Genomic DNA, 8,754 nt, shown 5'->3' with positions numbered 1-8,754 from the left:
CAAGGTCCATCAACATAAAATCCCAATCTACAATTAGCAGTCCATGTACCTTTACATCAGACAAAATATAATAACAGTGCTTAACAGTCAACACACATACAGTTATTCAGTACAGTCACTAACGTGTAATCCCCTGTGGATTACTACGTTTTCAGCCTCGATCCGAGGTCCAGTAGTAGGAAAACCCTTACTTGAATACTCGGTTATGCCCCTCGATCGAATCCACGCTCAACGGATCAACCTAAACGAAAACACAAAGGTTTTAGTTGATGACTCTAGTAGAAGTCGTTTTAAAAGGTCCGAAACGACACCCGTTGACTTACCCAAGGAAAGGAAAGCTATCTCCAAACAAGCCTGCCGCGAGATCCGAGAACTTAAGCGTCAACTCCTTACTACCTTCAAGGGAGAAAAGTAGGGCCATATCTTATTCCAACATTCAAACTCAAATCGGATGTGGTAACATTAGGGAATTCATCAAAACAATCCTTACCGAAGACTCACCGTGACCCGAAGTGGAGGGAGGAAGGCTTAGGTGTCTCGGCTCGGCTCGGCTCACTCTCGGCTCGGCTCGGCTTGGCCTTGGCTCACAACTCGGCTCAACTCGGCTCGGCTCGGCTTGGCCTCGGCTCGGCTCGGCTCAACTCGGCTCGGCTCGGTCTTCGGCTTGTCTCGGCTCGCGGCTCGGCTCGCGGCTTGACTCGGCTTGGTCTTCAGCTTGCCTCGGCTCGCGGCTCGGCTCGCGGCTTGACTCGGCTTGGTCTTCGGCTTGCCTCGGCTCGCGGCTCGGCTCGGCTGGATTTGCTTGCGGCTCGCGGCTCGGCTGGAAATGGTCTCGGGTCGGGTCAGCTTGGAAATGGGTTCTCGGGTCGGCTTCACTTCACGGCTCGTGTATTCCTTCCCCCTTCCGGCGACGACGGCGCTTCCCTCTGTGTTCTGTCGGCGTCGGAAACACGAGATGAGAACGGAGAGGATGCCGACGGTGGCAGAAACGAAGAGAGAGAGAGGGAGAAACGTCGGCTGTAGGTGGACGGCAGGCGGCGCGACTTGCGGATGGTGGCTGCGGCGAACGTCCGGCGAAGCTAAGAACGCCGACGGAGATGGAGATAGGGACAGAGGACGGAGACGGAGAGGATGGAAGAGAGGTGGTGGCGGACACGGTCGGAAGGAGAAGAGAATGAAGAGGAAGAGACGAGGCGGCGCGCGGGGAAGAAAAAAAAACGAAGGAAAAAATGGATGGGGGGGGTCTGTGTCGCGCGGTTTAGGGTTAGGTTTAAAAATAAATTTTATATATATATATATATATATATATATATATATATAACTCTTAATACTTATATAATAATAATAATAATAATATAAAGTAAAATAATAATATATAATAATATTAATATTAAATAAAAATAAATTAATATTATGTAATAATAATGTTATTGTTTTAAAATAATAATATTACTATAATATTAAATAATAATAATAATTATAATATTAATATTATAATAAATAAAATAAATATTAATAATAATAATATAATTAATATTATATTATTATTATATCAACTTACACCAACATTTTTGATTTCCGAATAATTTACATAAAACGAGAAAATTTTTACCTCGAATTTTCGGGGCGTTACATATATTATTTATGATAGCATTTGGTTAGAGGATGAAAAACTTTTTATAGCAAGTATAAATTGTTATTTATTGTTTATAATATCATCTTTTAACAAGTTTAAACGTTTAGTCATACCTTTAGATAAAAGCTTTAATATTAATAAAGTAATATTTTCACATATTTTATTTACAATAAACTTTTTTAAATATCAATATTCAATTCCCAACATCAACGTATAAAATCATCCCACTTATGTGAAAGAAAATATATTTCAAATGCTATTGTTCATGTCTTATACATGAAAGTCAAATAACAAAATACAACTCAAAAGATTTATAATGTCCTACACAAAATGCTATTTCCATGGTTAAGTGTTCCCACAAAAGATAGTCACTAGTATCTCATTCAATAATCCAACACGATGATCAACCTATACTATCCATTAGTTACAAAAAGTTATAGAGATTTGTACAATTTTTGGTCTTTGTAAAATTGGTTTTTCATCAACCTACAAAAACATTATGAACAAAAACTAAATGAATAATTAAGTTTCAACTTTTAACATCCAAACTTTTAAAAGGATGGCATATCATTCATTTCCATTCACAACAATACATTCAATGTTAACATCCAAAACAAAACTTAAGCAATATAAGCATATCATTCATTTCCATTCATTGCATATCATTAATTTATATTTCCATTCACTTTGCTTCAAGTTATAGGCTGTAAAGTTACTACTGAAGTTCATGAATTTATACAAACTGAATTTCCCTGAAACCCGATAGGAACTCACGTCTAACATATGCCTAAATCAGTTGCTAAACTTACAAAACAGATCTTAAAGCCATTGAATTGATGAACTTTAAATATTTCCTTTTCCATAACCCCCTCCCTTTTTTCCATATCTTTAAAGGTCTCTAAGCTAGTATGCTCTTGACGAATAACAATTTGACATTTATTAGATACTTAATTCGAAGTTCAAGAATATAAACATATAACTGGTCATATTTAAAACAATGCATCTAGAAATACCATACATTAAAAAAAATCCACAAGTGTAAAAATAAAACAAACTTATCCGCAACACGATGAAAAGGTCTCATACTCCAAATCTTAGTACAATTTACAAACTAGGGCAATGTTCAGATGATCCAGAAAGACAAATTAATAGAAAATGATTTAATAAACAGATCGCGTAATATATAATGTTAGTCAACCTTTTCACGTACTGCTAATAGATAATATTCAATCTATAGAATACATAACTAACAAAAATATATATAGTCCTTTGGTCAATAAAATCTTTTGGACACATACTAAAAGTTGAAGTTCATAAGCTAAGAAAAAAATTTAGGTTAGATACTAAAAGTCGAAGTTATAGACCACGGTTCCAAGTTTCAATGGAGTGGATCTTAATGCTCAAATGCAAAATTAAACTTAAGACTTGAAGTATTTACTAAACAAAGAAATCGAGGGTGAATAAAGGGAAGGTTTCTTTACTGTTTTCCTTATCCCAAAAAATAAATGATGCATTATTTGAGAGAGTACGGCTGCAACTTTGAAAAGGTGGATTAGTATCTGCTTATTTTCAAACTTAGCATTGACCTTTTATTAGAAGTTCAGAATAATCTAATTTTTTCAATCCTTATCGTTCATGTAGCCTCTAACATGCTTCGTAGACTTAAATATTTGCAAAGAAAGAAAAAGTTCAAGAGGTCACCCAACATAAAATTATTTGAAACAAAAAATATTTAATTTTGAAGTTACTATAGTTAAGTCACCAAAAAGGAAAGTGAGTGTATATGTATCCTCATTTTATGGAATGGTTTTCTTCTGGGTGGATATTATTATTTTTTTCTCTTTCACAAATCCCTTATTTTGTTTTATCTTTTTTTTATTTACTTTTCATTTTCTATTTCTTTTTATCACTTTTCAATCTCCTTATTTCTCCATCATTCCTTCTCTATTCTCCATCTCTTTCCTTATCTTTCTCCCTTACGATTTCTCTTTTTTAGCTATATATTCTCTTTCTTTATTTTTCCTTCTTTTCTTGCGTTTTAGTTTAGTGCTAGAGATAGGTTGTCACAAGCTAGACAAGCTAAAATAATGAAGAAAATGAAGCAAACAAGGAGAAGAAGAAGGAAAAAAAGAGAGATCGAGGTTGATCAATGGTGGAAAACAATGGTTGTAAAGAAACTTAAGCTTCTGAGTAGAGAAATATTAATTGAGAAAGAAACAACATTGAAGATGACACATGACTTCTTGGACCTAAAACCATAGACTTATAGGTAAAAATAAATTTAACTATATATCATAAAGAAAAAAGTTCAACTTCCTAATTATTTAATAATTAAAAAAATGAAAAATATATATGGTTTTTTACTACATTTAATGAAACCTAACCAACAATTTAATAGCTAAGAACTCCACAAGGCGACCAATTAAAATCTAACGTATTAATTAACAACCATTGGGTGCAATTAGCTATGAGCTAAAACGAAGAGCATTGTAAAAATGAGATTACAATCTAATCCAGAAGCACTTACCACAAGTATGCTGAGAAGAGATCCAATCAAAGACATCATAAGACGTACAATCAACACAAATGTCAATGTACTTCTAATTATGCTCAATTCATCTGCGATGTTAAGATAAAATTGGTCATGGAAAGTTCAAATTTGGCTTTACAGTTAGTTAGGTGCTTAATCAATAATGGTTACATAAACTACCTCTAATGGGTACAACATATATGGCAAGTACACTTAGGCAGTAAGTGACTATGCTGCCATCATTATTGTGTTAGGACATCTACTAGCATGCTCAAAAGCATCAGGATGGGCCCACTTTCACCCTCTATTGCCAAGATAACCTTTGTGTAAAACATTGAACTACATTTTTCATTTGGGTGCAAGTTAGTTGTTGAGGAAAGACTTCTTCTAAAGAAGGTTGCTCTTGGTGCAAAAGTTCCTTGATTGTAGAGGAAGTTTTCCTTGGTAGAAAAGGGAGGTTATGATCGTCATTTAGTTTTAATCATATTCTATACAAATCTTCTTGCTCTTCCTCTAGTTGACTGGGAAGTAGTCTACTCATAACAATATCAGTAACAGATGTCTTCTCAATGGTCTATTATTGCAATAAACACCCCTTTTTCTATCTCATTATTTTTCCATAATCTACCTTGTCAATTAAACAGAGAATGTAATGTATTTCGGTATTACTTGCATGGTCTTACTACACAAGTTTATTAGTGTATTCCACCTGTAACTGAGTTTATCCTGACTAAGGAGATCGTAAAATATTTGAACTACACAACTGATTAATCTTATATGAATCCCATGGCCAACTATTCGATTATGAGTGCTTGACAAATAAGTGAATCAAATTTTATGTTGAGGAGTACTAGGAGTCTGAAAAACCTAATATATAATTGGTGTATATGGAACATGGAGAAATATGTGTGCAGAATTCAATAAATACATTACATGGCAGTATGGAAAAGTAGGTTAAAATAAAGAGTTAACAACCTTTTCCAACACCAACAAGCAAAAGCTCTGCACATTCCTAAGCTGGTTCATACACATTCTCTTGAAACATCACATGCCCAAATCTTTCAACAGCATAACCCATATCACTTGCTAGCTTAGTCTGAAAACACCTAAACAAAAGATGTGTTAAAGCAAAATCATGGGGAGGTAAAACAAAGAAATCTACAAAAAAAATAAATATAACATAAGATCGTAAAAGAAGCATGGTATTTACCATTTCAGGATTATGGTAAAAGATACGAAAGGGGGCTAATTTTAACAAAAATGTCTTAAAGGACATTATGAATCTATAATAGGAAAGACCAGTGAAAAGTAACTTAGAAATTTAACCATCTTGAGTTGAAACGGACTTGGAGTTGAAATGTATTGACATAATTAGAGTATTTTTAGGAAATATTATTCTTAGGAAATATTATATTATTCTTGTATATTCTTTCCTTTAGTGTGTTTTAATATGGTTATATATATGGTTGTAATCTGTCATTATTATCAATGAATCATCAATGAAACACCGATATTCCTCTAACATGGTATCAGAGCTTTAGGTTTTAGTCGATCTCTATTTTCGTGTTTGATCTCTACCTCCGTCTATCGTCAATGACTAGCCATAGACGGAGGTAGACCCAGCAGACCCAAATGTAAATCTCCCACTTTCACTCTTTGTTTTTACTTTAAAAAAAAAAAAAAAAAAATCCGCCCCCACAATTCCCTAGAAATCCATCCGCCGCCAGTCGCTTGCGACCCACGTCCGTTGCCGCCCCCAACTTCAGCCGCCGCTGCCGCTGCCTTCGGATCTGCCATTCTTCGCCCGTTCCTTTGCAACCCACGTCAGCTTCACGAAGCTTCTCGCATCAGCCGCCGTCGCCGCCCTTCAAATCCGCTCCGCCCCACCTCCGTTCAGATCTCCGATCCAAGCCGTCAATTCCAAGTCGTCGTGGAACAGCCGGAATATCCTCACCACCCTCTTTCCTCTTCAGGATCAAATCCCATTACTTGTTTATGCTTCATGTTTGCATTTAGGGTTTGGCTACTCTCCACTGACGTTCCCTCCTCAACATTATAACACTCCGTCTTTATCTCGATCCTTTTCTTCGCTATCTCGATCTTTGAATCCAATTCCATCATTAAAACCCATGATTCAGTTCATAAAATTACTTAAATATATACGCTATCTCGATCTTTGAATCCAATTCCATCATTAAAACCCATGATTCAGTTCATAAAATTACTTAAATAAATATATATATATATATATATATATATATATATATTTATTTATTTATTTATTCTGTTTTCAAATCAGTAGTTATTTCTCCGACCCAGAAGTTCGGTATGTTCTTCGTAGGTTCTGTTATAGATCGAGGATCTATGTCTCCATCCCATAAGTTCTTCGTGGGATCTATCTCCATCCCAGAAGTTCTTCGTTCTTTGTGGGATCTGTCTCCAACCTAGAAGTTCCTTGTGTTTTTCTTCTTCGTGGGTTCTTGATATCCTAGATTTACTGATTTGTTTAGTAAGTTTTTCTAACAAACTCAAGTTTGTGATAACCTTGAGTTTGAGGGAGGATATTGACATAATTAGAGTATTTTTAGGAAATATTATTCTTAGGAAATATTATATTATTCTTGTATATTCTTTCCTTTAGTGTGTTTTAATATGGTTATATATAGGGCTGTAATCTGTCATTATTATCAATGAATCATCAATGAAACACCGATATTCCTCTAACAAAATGGACTTGGAAAAAAATGAGTTTAAACTCTATGATGGTCACCTCCTAAAATACTAAAATTTGATGAGTTTTCGAATAACCAAATATCGTGGAGTTAGGCAGTTGACTCATAACATCATTCAAGAGTTACCTCCAAACTCTTCCTGATTCAATGTATTTGAAACCATAATTCCTATTACGACATACAAACTAGGTAACTACTTACATACACCCCCACAAACTCTATCAACATTCATAGTTGTGAAAAAAAAAAGAACAAAAAGAAGGATATAAGGAAACGGGAATTAAAGTATTTGTCTGATGAATAAATAAAACCTTCTTAAAAGGATATCATTGTTGTGCTGGATAGGTTTCTTTTCCCATAATGATCATTTCGATTAAAGATGAGACTAGCCAAAGCTTTTTTTGCATAAGAACCAATTTTAGAGATAGAATGAAAATATTCAAGGTATACAAAAGACTTCCATGATATAGGGAACACAAAAGATGTTCCCCAAGTAAAGAGAAACTACGGCTTTATAGCGCAGATAAAGATTTACACCAAAAAGAGAAACTCTGGGTAAAACTATAAGCTGAAACACATGCAACTACATCATTTAGTAATAAAAATTCCGAGTTGCACCTTGAAAACAGTGAAGTCTCACCACAGCGAGAATCAATTACTGTAATAGCTTCATCTGCCACAAGTTTATGCTGGGTGAATGGCCACCAAAAAATATTCTTTGCCTTCTTTGGCATTTCTCGCAATCTGTTAAGTCTTTTAGAATAAGTTGATAACATCCTTCAATCAAATAAGCTTTTAAACTAAGTGTCTCAATCTAAAACTTTCATATAGTAGTGCCAATCAAACCAAAACATTCGAATAAACTTGTGCAAACTTTAAACAAACAAAACTTTCAGCCTTTAAAACAACAAATATTTGTGGTTTTAAAGGACGAAACAACAAATATTAATATTTCAAGACTTTCAATACTTTCGATAAGATAAAATTTTCAATCAATCAATTTATGTGGAAAAGATGCATAAATGAAACATATGTGGTCACTCATTAGTACACCAGTCATTCAATCATTCACTTAGAGAAGTTCATTGGCAATCGACCAAAACATTCAATTACTTATATGTGAGGTTACATGACTGCAACACACATGATTCTTCATTCCAAAGGAATGCCAAACCACAAAATGTGTCTTCTCACGTACGTTTCAATCAGTCAATTTACTGTGAATACAAAATATAAGCAAACAATTTTCAAAACAAAATCTTAGCATATCCGAATAACCATTTCGCATCAATCAAAAATCTTAAACAAGCATTTGAAACAAAGAATGTAGTTTTAATTAGAAATTTCAATTGAAAATTCATCAAATCTAACCATTCAAAATTTTATAAGTGCCTTAACTAAAACATAATTTCAATTTCAAAATGCTTCCAAAAATGTCGGTCGAAATAGTCGTATGCTTTCGTTTAGCAAAAACCATTAGAAATAAACAAAACAATTTTGATCAATCCTCAAATCATACAAACATACTTTCAAATGTTCACAACATACTTCCAACATTTTTGAAAACATAATTTTATCAATTTTATATTTTGAAAGGGATGTAGAAACTATTTATAATGACTCAACTTTTTATACTAATTAAGCTGAGATCAGTGATAGGTGACTGTTAACTTCATATTAGAGTCCTGTAAAGTGGTACCACTAATTGGCATGTTCTCGAACACGTGCAATACGTGATCCTGTAGGAACATCTCTGGTCTTCGGTGAACACAAGGAACACCAAGGACAAACTTGTCTTTAGTGATTTTCTTAGTGTTTCTCCCCGTCGATTCACTCGTAACATATCATCTCATACT

At 34.4% G+C, this 8,754-nt stretch overlaps 1 long non-coding RNA gene across 2 annotated transcripts; it reads right to left on the bottom strand.

Moving 5' to 3' along the window:
* Positions 1 to 4,162: 4,162 nt before the first annotated feature.
* On the bottom strand, positions 4,163 to 7,718 carry LOC127150243 (uncharacterized). 2 transcript variants are annotated; one of them, XR_007822422.1, is made up of 3 exons: positions 7,517 to 7,718; positions 5,142 to 5,272; positions 4,163 to 4,255 (listed from the first exon to the last, which is right to left on the bottom strand). It is a non-coding gene; the product is annotated as an uncharacterized LOC127150243 (long non-coding RNA). The 2 variants fall into 2 exon arrangements; XR_007822423.1 differs by having other exon boundaries at positions 5,142 to 5,262.
* Between the last annotated feature and the right edge of the window lie 1,036 nt (positions 7,719 to 8,754).

The sequence above is a fragment of the Cucumis melo genome, chromosome 7 (assembly GCF_025177605.1).
Source record: "Cucumis melo cultivar AY chromosome 7, USDA_Cmelo_AY_1.0, whole genome shotgun sequence".
Lineage (NCBI taxonomy): Eukaryota > Viridiplantae > Streptophyta > Magnoliopsida > Cucurbitales > Cucurbitaceae > Cucumis > Cucumis melo.
Note: the sequence above shows the minus strand (reverse complement) of the source record. Positions and strands in the feature narration are given on the sequence as shown.